Source organism: Cibotium barometz, chromosome 35 (assembly GCF_041138505.1).
Source record: "Cibotium barometz isolate CiBa-2024 chromosome 35, ASM4113850v1, whole genome shotgun sequence".
In the NCBI taxonomy this organism is placed as follows: domain Eukaryota; kingdom Viridiplantae; phylum Streptophyta; class Polypodiopsida; order Cyatheales; family Cibotiaceae; genus Cibotium; species Cibotium barometz.
In genome coordinates, this window is record NC_141080.1 from 34,690,059 (window position 1) to 34,702,558 (window position 12,500).

The window sequence follows — 12,500 nt, forward strand, 5'->3', positions numbered from 1 at the left end:
ACATACCTTGTGAATGCCCATCAACTTTTGTAAACACTCATTGTATGTAAGAATTCGCAAGTCATTACCTAGGTTGAAGTGATTGACAATGACAAAGACTTGAAGTTCTCCATTGTGTTCATGAGAGCAAAGACCTTTTGCAACCTGGAGACATGGAGTTTACATCCTACATTGACTTGTTGAAGACTTCTGCAATATGACATTATCACCTACACTATGCTTCATCCCTTGCATAAAAATCTTTGAGTAGCATACTTTGTAGCCCTGGAATAGAGAGTCTCCAATGAGTACTTAGTTTAGCACGTTCCCATGCACTTAGCATCTTGAATTTCTTCTTAGATGGACCCACCACCACTCCCTTTTCATACATTATGGTTTTGCATGGCATTGAAAAAGCATTTGCTATGCTAGTCCTTGCATGCAAACAATGTACTTTCACCAATCTGAATGCCTTCCGGCACTTGCAACAGCTTATGCATTGCCTGCACATCTTGTTTATCTGGTAACAAAGCATCCTCCTTAGCATATATATCTGATTTTGCATTCTTGTGAATAGAACCCTACTATGATATTGCATGTAGGTCATCTCATTGAAACGATTATTCATAGGGATTGAAAGATAACCAGAAACACTTTTTTCATACTCATAACACCATGAAATATCATGGGATCCATGTTGCAAAAAATCATCCAACATCTCGCCATTTCCTGTTTCAAAGCAATGTCATGTAGATCACAATAAGATATGGTTTTTTTTAAACACATTTGGCTTATGGTTTTTGGATTATTCAAAGTTATACCTACAACATGTTCCAAAGGTGATGAGTTAGCTGCATCCAATTTTGCTCTGTGATAATACACCATGATAAGAGTAGTTTATGTGTCACCTTTATATCTTTTTACATCCATCCTATGTACCTACTATAGCCATAGAATACATGTGCTATATCTATGAGTAACATTCCAATATTTTTCAGCACATTGGGAATGCCTTCCACCTTATTCAAGATATGCGGAAGACACCATTGTAGAAACTTTTGATTCTCTTTAGCCTTATACATTCCATGATGCTTACTTATACTCTTAGGCCATCTTCCACCAGAAATTAATGTCTTCGGGACCAATTCAATTCTGAAACCTCTTTCAAAGCAATATCGATGGCTTTCTTTGTTTCATCATTTGCCCCCTCGAGCATTGCCTTGATATACTTCTTGAATAGATTCAAAGCCAAAATATGCATCACATCATACACCAAGTCATGGCAAAGATCAAATCCATACAAATAATACATCTTCCATAAGCACGATTCTCTTGAGAAAGACCTGCATTTGTAAGAATTTCCTCTTTATGTTTCCTTGTTTGGGCCCTCTTCATTTTTTGCAATGCGTCAAGCATCTTCTCTACATACCTTTTTGCAGGTGGATATCTTCCTTGATACCTGTTTGCTCCAGAAACATAGTAGGGTATCAAAACTCCTGCTGCAACTCGTTGTGTGAGAGGTTGATCTCTTCTACATCCACCTTTACCACCATCCTTTAATTGACCAACTTTGCATTGAGCTGGATGGTCCCTGTCCATAATATTAGCATGCCCCTAAGTACACACGTGTCCTCGGATCATAGTCACAAGGGACGGGGGGACGGTTGTAACGGGGACGGGGACGGGGGGACGGCCATATGTAGGGAACGGGGACGGACGGCCATATGTAGGGAATGGGGACGGGGGTAGGAACGGCACTTAAAACCCACTTGCCTATATGGGCAAAGCTTGCATGTCCATGGCTGTGCACCACCTCCATGAGGGGATGGGGTGTGATTGACCTCATCCCACCATGTCCATCCCATCGTCCTTCTATGGGTAGTTGGAACTTGAAGAGCCACTGCCACGAGGAGGATGCCATGGATGATGGATGCCTCCTTGTCACTTGATAGCTTGAGAGAGAGAGAGAGAGAGAGAGTGAGTGAGGCTTAACTAGAGTGTGAGGATGGGTGGGGGGGTGTGTGTGTGTGTGAAGCTTGAGAGAGAGTGTGTGAGAGGGAGAGTGTGTGTCTTGAGAGGCTACAGCTTGCTTGTGTGAGAGCTTGAAACTTTAGACCTTGGCCCTTGAGGCTTGCCGCTTGAGGGAAAGAGAGTGTGTGTGTGTGTGTGAAGCTAAATCTTGAAGTGTGAGTGGGTGTGTGTGTGTGTCTTCTTATAGGGAGGGAGGCAAGAGAGAGACCAAGGCCCAAAGCCTCAAAGGCTCAAGGCCTATGGGCCAAGGCTAAAGGCCCATGAAAAGCCCCTTCCAAACGCCCAAAAGAAAAGGTCAAAAATGTGACCATTGCCTGAACAGTAACCTGCAGGCGTTCCCATGCAGCCGTCCCCCCCCACAACCGTCCACTCTTGGATCCGTCCCCGAAATGCCGTCCCTTGTGAGGGACGCCCAGCTAGGGACGTCCGTCCGTCCCTGTCCGTCCCCGTCCTACAGTGTTCGTGGGATGGCGTCCCTCCGTTCCAAGGGTCTGTCCCCTCCGTCCCCTATGACTATGCCTCGGATTCTTGTAGACATTCAGCAATGTTGAAGCAAGGGTAGTTGAAACTAACATTTAATCCTTCAATGACGAGCTTCTCAAGATCGTTGATCAAAGGCACCAACATGACTGAGAAAGTCTCTATGCTTTTTTTTCAACGCTATCAAACTTAATGGTAGGAAAATGATTGAAAGTGGACCTATTGTTTCCCTCTTTCCTCCAGTTAGTACGACCATTTCAATGACAGCAGTGTCTTTCTGCGTTCTAGAGGCTGCTTGAAATTCATCCCAATGATGACACATCAATGCAAAATTTCTAGGATCCCCCTGCCAAGCAATGTAAGAAAATGTTACATGTAGAAGCTTGGGGAGTCTTTCAGCCCTAAACACCATCTTGGAACATGCTGATGAAAAATGCATGCAGAAGAGAGAGAAGAGAGAGAGAGAGACAATTGAGTATTCAGTATATTCTAATGTACAAAAAGGTAGTACAAAACTTTACAGCCATAGGCTGCCTTCATGAAAAGGTAGAAACCCTAGTCTAGTCCTAAATCTTGTTCAGATGTCAAGCTCAACATGAGCTGACACTCACGAGGCGCCTGCATGACCATTCGACATTTACATCACTGGTCATTTTGATTCAGAGAAAAAACCCTAAAACGGGCTGAAAAACCCTAAACTACTGAAACCCTAGGGGCTGACACTGCTCTGATACCAATGTTGGGTCGAACATGATACCTTTAACCCTAATGCACACACACCGAGATAGAAACACAAGAGAGAGAGAGTGTGGGGCATAGCCACCAGAAAAGGGAAACGGGAACTGAAACGTTCGAGGAATGGAAACAGGGAAACGAGTTTTTAGGGGTGGAAACGGCCATTTCTTGTGACAATATCACTTGGGAAACGAGAAACAGCCATGGAAACAGATGGGGACCTGAAACGGAGAAATGCGTTTCTAGGGACTAAAACGGCCGTTTCCTGTGACTAGGGTGTGGGGTGCTGGAAAGTGTGTACTTGATAATAATAAGATGTGCAAGTACAAGTACAATATAACCTAGGGCTACGTGCCCAACACACATAAGTGTGTTCACACAGGGAAAAAACCTATGTCCAATCATAGGGAAAAAATGCCCGTGAGTAGGTCTGTTCACACTAGAACTTCCCGGACCAGATGGTCAAGGGATTGCACAAGGGAGGGAAAAAAGTATAATTGTATAATTGAAATAAGATGTACAAATCTGAGCGATATAACTTTGGATAAGAACAATTGATAAAAGAGGAAGGGAATATGTGCCAGTAACATATGCAAGTGTATACAGATGAGTGCTAGGATCTAGCTCAATGTTTGTTGATGTCTACACTACTGATGTGACTCAAATTGTCATCATTTGGTACGAAAATGCCTTTCTAATGAATCGTGGTGTCCAATGAGACTGGAAGTCTAGATACAAGTATTGAGAACGGGAGATTTCCAAAGTGTACATGCATTTACATCATGCATGGTTGCACGTGAATCTAGAAGATTTGCTAGACATTTGCTACACTTCTGTGTGTTGCCTGAGATGTGTAAAACCTAAGAATGCCAAGGATGCTTGCTTTTGCCTTGTATTGGGACTTGGACAAAGTTATGGTCATTTTCACTTATTTCACGCTGGACATAGGCACCAAGCACTTAATAAAAGTGGACTTATGGTCAGGGCCTGCTATGGGCTATGAGATGGAGCAGGACAGTCAGGCCATCAGATTCATTAGGGGCCAACCTCGCCTGGTTCCAGCACCGGATTTCTCGTCCGCCAGCTGGACACAGGAGAGGGATTTACGATGGGAGCTCCTCAGCAGCCTCACCATCTGGTTCACCTAGAGGGCCCAGTGTTTCACGGCCTTTGAGGGGAGACTGGAGCCACCAGCAGAGACTGTATGGGGGATTTGGCAGGAGTTGATCTACACCTTGCGAGGACAGTATGACCGCATCCGGGGCGACTCGGGGCGACGGATGAGGCGATCTTGCGGCGCCAGGCCTTTCACACCACCTGGCGCAACGGCCCCTTCTATACCTTACACACGGGATCCCCCCGTTGGCACTACAGGTCACCTGTTTGGCTTCCCCCCCCCCTATTGTATGATTAAGCCCCTCAGTCCTTTGTACTGATGCTTGTATTTTGCAGCACCTAGGGAGAGTCTCCCGGGCTGCCTTGTTGTATTCATTGCTCTGTTTCTCTTATGAGCAGGAGAGATCTTTTGTAGCCCTACGGGCGTTTTTATATAACTAATGAAAGGATCTTTTCTCGAAAAATAAAAATAAAAGTGGACAACTTCAAGAGGGCACCCTACTTTTAATCAAGTGGGGATTGCCCAGGCAACTTTTAAGTGTGGGTTGCCCATACATTTGGCAAGGCTGCCCACACAATTGGCAAGAGGTAGGCGTGCATGAGCCACCTACTCCACCACCCTCCTCATCTATGAAAAAAGTGCTTGTTTCTCCATCTTGTAGAGAGAGAACACCCTTGCTGTTGCAGTTGTATAGCCTTATCCCTTTGTTATCCAACCTAAAGCTATTGTATGGAAACCCTGATCCATACGGACTGTGTCGATCCCCATTGTATGGACATGTACGACCTTGTACAGAAATTAGGTATGACCTGTCATTATATGCTATCTAAAATCCTAAAATCCAAATTAGCAGTTTTTGTCACCCAAAATGCTATATAATGGCTAGAATATAGTTGGTTACTAGCTATTGGTCATCATTGGGATGAATTTCAACTTGATATGAGCATTTGCCCCTAGGTTTAAGTCACTTCCATCATTGCAAAAGCCCTATTCCCAAGGCTGCTCCTTGCAATACTAGAGGGGTTTCTCACATTCATTGGGCATTGTTAGTTGCTAGTCATAGGCGAAGAGTGTCACATGCATCCTGCACTTCGATGCCACATGGACATATTTGTACAGTAGTGCAGGACCTGCAGTGGAAACTGGTCCGTGTGAGCGAGAGGCTAGGCTTTGGTCGGCCTACTCTAGGGGGCCTACCAACCTGTCGGGCAGCCCATATGGGCTTGGCCAGCCAGCCAACCAGCCATGGAGGCCAGCTTGGCTAGGCGACCAGCCTCAGAGACAGCCTGGATAGGCCAAGCATAACCTAGGTAGCAGGTGGCCAGCCCAATAGAGGTGGCCAAGACATGGTGTGAACAGGCGCCTAGTAAAAAGGCAGATTCGAATCATGGGAAAAAGATAAACCAGGATAACCTCTGTATGAGCAAACCGACCAGCAAATTAGGTATTATAAATAGCTAAGTTAAGAATTCATTTGATCATCTTAGCATTCACAAAGGGTTGCTAAATTCCAATGGCCAGGTGTCACATGCACTTTGCACTATAGTGCATGGTGGCAAGCTGGCTCATCATCATTAGTGCAACATTGTACAGCATTAGCACCTTTTAGGATGATACTTGTCGTATGCCGTGACCCCATTGTAATCCTCCGTCTAGGATAAGTCAGGCACGAGCTACGTAGGTCATTCTTAGCCTTAGACAGTCAGTTAGTCAGTCAGTCAGTTCAAGTCCCTTAACCCACTTGAAGAGACGCATTCATGCATGTAGAGTCAGTAGAAACCTTAGGGTTTGCATTAGAAAGCACTCTACATATTGCATATCATTCATCCATTGCATATACATCATTGCAGAAGCCTTGAAATAGCATCTGGTAGCATTAGAATATTTATTAGGATTTATATGGCATTTTTTCCACAATTTCCAGCATTTAAACACCATTTATCAGTCGTGTAGCATTTTATATCCAGTCGGCCAGCATTTAATGCCAACCTGTTGGGTAGGAGGGCAACTAGCCTACACACACACACACACACACACAACCTCAAGCACAGAGAAACCTGAGTGCTGAAAAAGATGTACTCAATAATATTGAATGAAAGTACAATGTGAGTACATAAAGTAGCCTAGGACAAAGTGCCCAACACACATAAGTGTGTTCACACGGGGAAAAAACCTGTGTGCAGTCACAGGGAAAAAGTGCCCGTGAGTAAGCTGGGTTCACACCTGAACTAGCCGGGAGTGGACATGACCAACAAACCCCCCTCAAGTGAACGGTGTGAACGGGTAGCAAGGTGTTAAAGCTGTGAATGGTGCCCTGCACTATGCTCCACAGTAAGAGTGATGATGTGATCAAGAGATATCACGACGGCAAAGATGAACTACAATGCCAATGGAAAAAGCAAGCACTATATGACGGGGAAAAGGAGAATCTCCAATGTCATAGTGCTAATGCTAGAGCACAGTAGTACATAAACGCATCACCTGAAATTCATGTCAAAGATCATGTGGACATCAACTGCATCAAATCAAGAGGCATCGCATAATACCCCCTTGAAGGCAAGCATCCAAATGCCAGGCTGAACTTCATGTAATCCACATCAATGACAACAAGAGAGCAAAGCATAGCTCTGTAACTGCACCAGTGATAAGCATAAGAAAAGGTACCAGATATACGCATGTGTAAAGGCAACAGGATCCAGAAGTCATGCCTGTGAGACATGCAATGTAAGCTGCAAGAGAGAAACTCATCAATGGATGAGGAAAAATCAGCAATGGTAGGGCTGATAAAAGTAAAAATTCAGCAATGGGAAAAGCTGAAAATCAGGAGAAAAAGTGGAGGCACGGAGCAAGCATCAGCCAATGCTATGAGAGGATGGGTAAACTCTCAGCGATGCCATGATCAGTGGCATGTATGGCAAGTGTAAAGATGCATAATCCCACAATGAATAATATACATGTGACATGTCAGAACCATGAGGGCAAGCCAACACTGGCCAAGTGTGTAGAAGGCACTCCCAGTAAACATCACATGTGATAAAGTGATAATATCAACATTGTAGAAAGAATCCCGCTGTGCAAGGGAAAACAGCATAAAAGGCATCTCCAGTAGATATCACATAAGAGAAAGTGTCTAGCATAGACAAGCATAAGGGTCAACAAGCATAAGGGACCATGAGGCATCACCAACTGCATGTGGGCAAGTAAAATCCCCCCCTGAAATGCATCTGCCAGACAATGCATACCAAGAAGTACTGACTATAGAGCATAGTCATCGAAAGCGACGGCATCAGAAGACATCTCTGCAGGTGATGAAGATGTAATGGTCAAGGATGATACATGTCTAGCCAAATTGGCCTGATCTACACCTGTGGAAGAAGATGCCAGCTTCTTCTTTTTTTCACTCCCAATACGCTTCCTGCATTCCTCTATGGTGTGCCTTGTTTCCTACAATAATTACAGCACTTTTTCTTTTTAGGCTTGTCCTCTGTCTTGGGAGGATCCGATGGGCTAGGTTTAGGCCCAGATCGATTCCCACGAAAGGGAGTAGCCATTCCTAACTCAGCAGACATCATGTTGTTCCTGGTGAAACGAGATTGCTCTTCACTGAGCAAAAGAGTCACAAGGTTGTCAAAAGTGACCGCATTAGGTGCATTATTGTCAGCCAACAACCATAGAGTGATGTCAAATGTCTGATAAGAGTCAGGCAAATTACGCAAAACTGTCTAAACAAGATAGCCATCTATCAAGACCTCATCAATGTTAATGAGCTGCTCTCGTAGGCCTTTCACATGCGTAAGGTACTGATCGATAGAGTCACCTTCAAGCATGCAGTCAGTCTCAAAAGGTAAGCTACACGAGCCTCATTGTGACCTGAATACAACGTCGCCAAGGTATCCCAAGTACCCTTTGCAGTGGTGCAGGAACGAATGTGCGGAATGATATGCCTGCGGCACGAGAGAGCAATCAACGCATGGGCCTAAGCATCCCTAGCATCCCAAGTACGCTGCTACTGGGTAGGAGGAGAACGACGAGGAGGTGGACCTGCAGGAGGGTGAGCGGGAATCACTTCACCTTCCGTTTTGGAGCAGATGCTAGAGGACACTCCTCAGTGGCATCCACATATAACCAATACATTCTTGGCAACCAATACATATAAGCCCACATAGGGTAGTTATCCCCATTGAGCTTGTCCTCTTGAGATAGAATGCCAAAGAGGTCATTATTACTGTTGGTCATGACAGCACAGCAAATCTGTCACACAAGTCACCACGAGTAGGCAATGCCCAGTAAAACCGTAAGAATGCAGGAGATAAGTAGCAAGATAATCAATGGACTGAAGGGAACTTCTTCACCACAAGAAATACATACGCATGCCCCAAATCTGTAAGTGTACTACACGATGATGCAAATCTGTCAAAGCGTCCACAATGGCAGCGGCACTGGTACAGTCATGCGGTGCAGGCGCTTGTATGGTCGCGCGGCGCAGGGCAGGGCGGCAGCTGCAAGTTGTGGACGGCGCACAGGGCGGCAAGTTGGGAGGCAGCACAAGTCAGTGGTAGGTGCAGGGCAAGGCAGCAGCTGTCTGCTGCAAGGCAGTACAGGTTACCAACAGCAGGGGAGAGTGTGGCGTGTATGCACAATAGGCTGAAGTGGGAAGAGAAGCTCAAGGGCAATGGGGGTAACCCTAACCCTAGCAGCACCTTGCTCTGATACCAATGTTGGGTAGGAGGGCAGCTAGCTTGCACACACACACACACACAACCTCAAGCACAAAGAAACGTGAGAGTGATGCACTCAATAATATTGAATGAAAGTACAATGTGAGTACATAAAGTAGACTAGGGCAAAGTGCCCAACACACATAAGTGTGTTCACACGGGAAAAAACCGGTGTCCAGTCACAGGGAAAAAGTGCCCGTGAGTGAGTAAGCTGGGTTCACACCTAAACTAGCCGGTAGTGGACATGACCAACACAACCGACAGTGTAGTATAAATAGGCATGCTTTGCTCATTCATTCATATCATCTCATATCTCAGCAAATATCAGCAAGCGCTTCAGCATTTCAGTATTCAGCCCATAGGTCACTTCAGTCCTCAGCGTTTTGGAAAAGTGTTTCATCCTACAGCCAAAGGAGCATTAACGCATGAGCATGCAGCCCTCCATCAGCAAAATGCAGCAGTCTACAGCATTCAGCCATCAGTAAACCTTCCGTTTTCTACATTCAACCAGTTTCCAGCATTCATTTCTTCATCGTTTTGCTACAGCCAATTGGTGAAGGTAAAACTCAGCCTTCATATTCATTTTCAGCATTCATACATAGCCTAGAACAGTCCCAAATAGCCCCTATCTCAGCCTCAGATTTGCAACCTTCCCGCATTCCATTGGAGAGTGCATAGACTTGAGATTGGACATCATTGGTGCTTCTACAGCCGTGTACAGTTCAGCCCGCCGGCTCTTGGTCTTTCGAGATCTTGCGTTTGGCTTATCGTCAGTCTCTTCAAAGTAATAAAGCAAATACTATTCCGGTAATGGAATAGGGAGCCCTTCAGTGGGTGATTCGCGACCCCATATAGTGTACAGTTTCCATCTCTCTCAATCTCTTAAAGTTTGAAGTCTTAAAGTGGATTGCTAAACTCGCGAAACTCAGGATACAGAAGACGGTGTGAGCATTTGTGTGACAGGATCCTCAATTACGAATACTTCCGCCACATGTTACATTGGTATGAGATTCAGCTTGTCCACACACACCGTATCCTAGCGTGAGGGCATCCTTGGATGGTCAAATTGCGTTCCGGCCGCACGACCACCGACTTCAGCATCATGTCTACAGAGGAGAGTACCCATCAGCCGGAAGAAGTCTCCCCCAAAGGAGACCTTGCTCTTTCGACTACAACAGACCCCATAGCTCTACTTAGAGCTCAGAACCAGCTTCTCATGGAGCGTCTCCAACTCTTGGAGGCAACAACAGCACGTCCTCCTCCGCCTCCAGCAGCCCCCAACTACATCTCCCTCTTCTTTTAGATGGAACAACAAAGAAGAGATGCCAGCAATGTAACCATAGGTGCAATTCTCCAACAGGACAATAGACCCATGGCATACTATAGTAGAAAGTTGGATGTCATCGAAAAGAATTATTCAGTTTATGACAAAGAGCTTTTGGATGTGATCATAGCACTCAAACATTGGAAGCCTTTTCTTTATGGATAGGTCTTCACAATAAAAACAGACCACTAAGCACTTTAGTGGCTTCAAACCATGCCAAGTGCCCAATGGAGTGATCGGCAAGCCAGGTGGAGTCAACTCTTCCAACAGTTTGGAGAAATGATTGAGTACATCCCTAGTAAGCATAATCCAGTAGCACATGCTCTTAGTCGAAAGGCCAGCATCCAAGCAGTGCAGGAGTCTTACCATTCTCAAAATCACGGGGAAGGACTTAGATAGCATGAAAGACCAATATGTCAAGGAGATAAAGTATTATTACTCTCAACCAATGCTAGCTCCTATGGCTTACTTAGACCCCCTATATAAAAGTGGTGTGAGGGTTGATCGAGGCATCTTTGCAATAGCTATCTTTTGGAGCAAGAGTTCCCTATCCAAGGAAGCGATTGGGTGTTGTATATCCAAGCAAGGGAAACCAAGAGGGCAAGGCACTACATAAGGAGGGCACTCTGATCCCAAGCACAAGAAGCTTGTAGCTCATCACCTATAGTGTGCAATAGGTTGATCGTAACGCACAACAAAGCCTTCTTTATACCCATGAGTTTATGCAATTCCACTTTACTTGAGAGAGAAGAGAAGAGAGAGTAGAGTTGACACATTGAGCAAGCGAGAGTAATTGCTTATATTTCTTTGGAGAAGTTTTACAATGAATATGAATGATGACTGACGACTACCAAACGCAAGGACGAAGTAGACCGAATGCAAGCTGATCCAGATGCTGTCCAAGCTCCCTTGAATAGCTCTTCAATGACCGCTACGTAAGCCCAAAACTGAGGGATGCACATATGCTGAAGAATCTCTTCACGCAAAGGCCTTGGGAATGTAAGACCGTAGCACACTGAGGTGTTGACTACTGAAAATATGCACAAGAAAGCCGGAGGCTTTAGCCACACCAAACTTCTTGGAAAACTGCTGTAGACTGAATTGATAATGGATGGTTTATGTTGAGAACTAAGCGCTGATGTGGTTGTTGGGCTACATGCTATCAACCTATTTTTATGGACAAGTAGTATCCTTTTTGATAGCATTTAATGTTGCGCCTCATGCTAAATCTAATGCTATGGTTGACTTCTATATGACTTTATCTGATGAATTCTCAAATTGGGTAAGAGGACTGACACATGCAGACTCTCTATGGCTGTGGAGATTGACTTGCGTAGCTCTCGTGCTTGTCATGTCCTCGACAGGGGCTCACAATGGGATCATGGCATATGACAAATATTCCTAAAAAGGTAAATCCTACTGTATAAATGTTGTACTGATGTAGAGCCAGTGTGTCACATAGCACTCCAGTGTGCACGATGCACGTGACATCACCTAAGCGACGTGGACCAACATCAAACACCACCACATCAGGGGCTGAAAATGGACATCAACAGAGGACCAGAGGGCAGTCACACAGCCCCTATGCAGGGTGGCTAGATCAAGCTAGGACCACACATCATAGGCAGCCATCTAAGCATCCTAATGCACCTCTCTAGGGCAGCCAGTAGTAAGGGCCACCATCTGAGATTAATGTTCTTCCTTGGTTGCTCCAAAGCAATCCCGAAATCAGCCCATATCAGTCCTACAGTGGTTCAGTCCAGTGGATGATGAGTCAACAAGTTGTAAAACCTCTCTCTCTTGTAATATATTAAGCAAGCACACCAACCAGTGCTGGAGGCCCTTCAGAGGGTTATTGGGACCCAATCTAGACCAAAGCTGCTTGCAGCACCTAAGAACCTAGAAAGCTTCCACATGTCCACAAAGTGCTGCTATGGTAGAGAACATGCCATTCTTAATCCTCTAGGCTCTAACTACAGAGAATAAACAAAAGACACATATCATAGCAATGTGGATAGCACTACCCATATTCTAGATGTTGATCTTCCGTCCACATCCCATCTTTCGAGTAGCCATCATCTATCTCCCACAATTACGGATATAAATTTGCATATGT

The 12,500-nt window shown here is 45.1% G+C and overlaps 1 long non-coding RNA gene across 2 annotated transcripts in view; it reads right to left on the reverse strand.

Annotated features, from left to right (window-relative positions):
* LOC147618373 (uncharacterized) overlaps positions 1–12,500 on the reverse strand; it is a 24,113-nt gene that overhangs the window by 10,005 nt on the left and 1,608 nt on the right. Inside the window, exon 3 of one of the 2 annotated variants that reach the window (XR_015262094.1) lies at positions 717–1,322. The exons of the other annotated variant lie outside the window; for it this stretch is intronic. This is a non-coding gene — a long non-coding RNA (uncharacterized LOC147618373). Of the gene's footprint in view, positions 1–716; positions 1,323–12,500 lie in introns of those variants that run through there. 2 annotated transcript variants of the gene reach the window in all.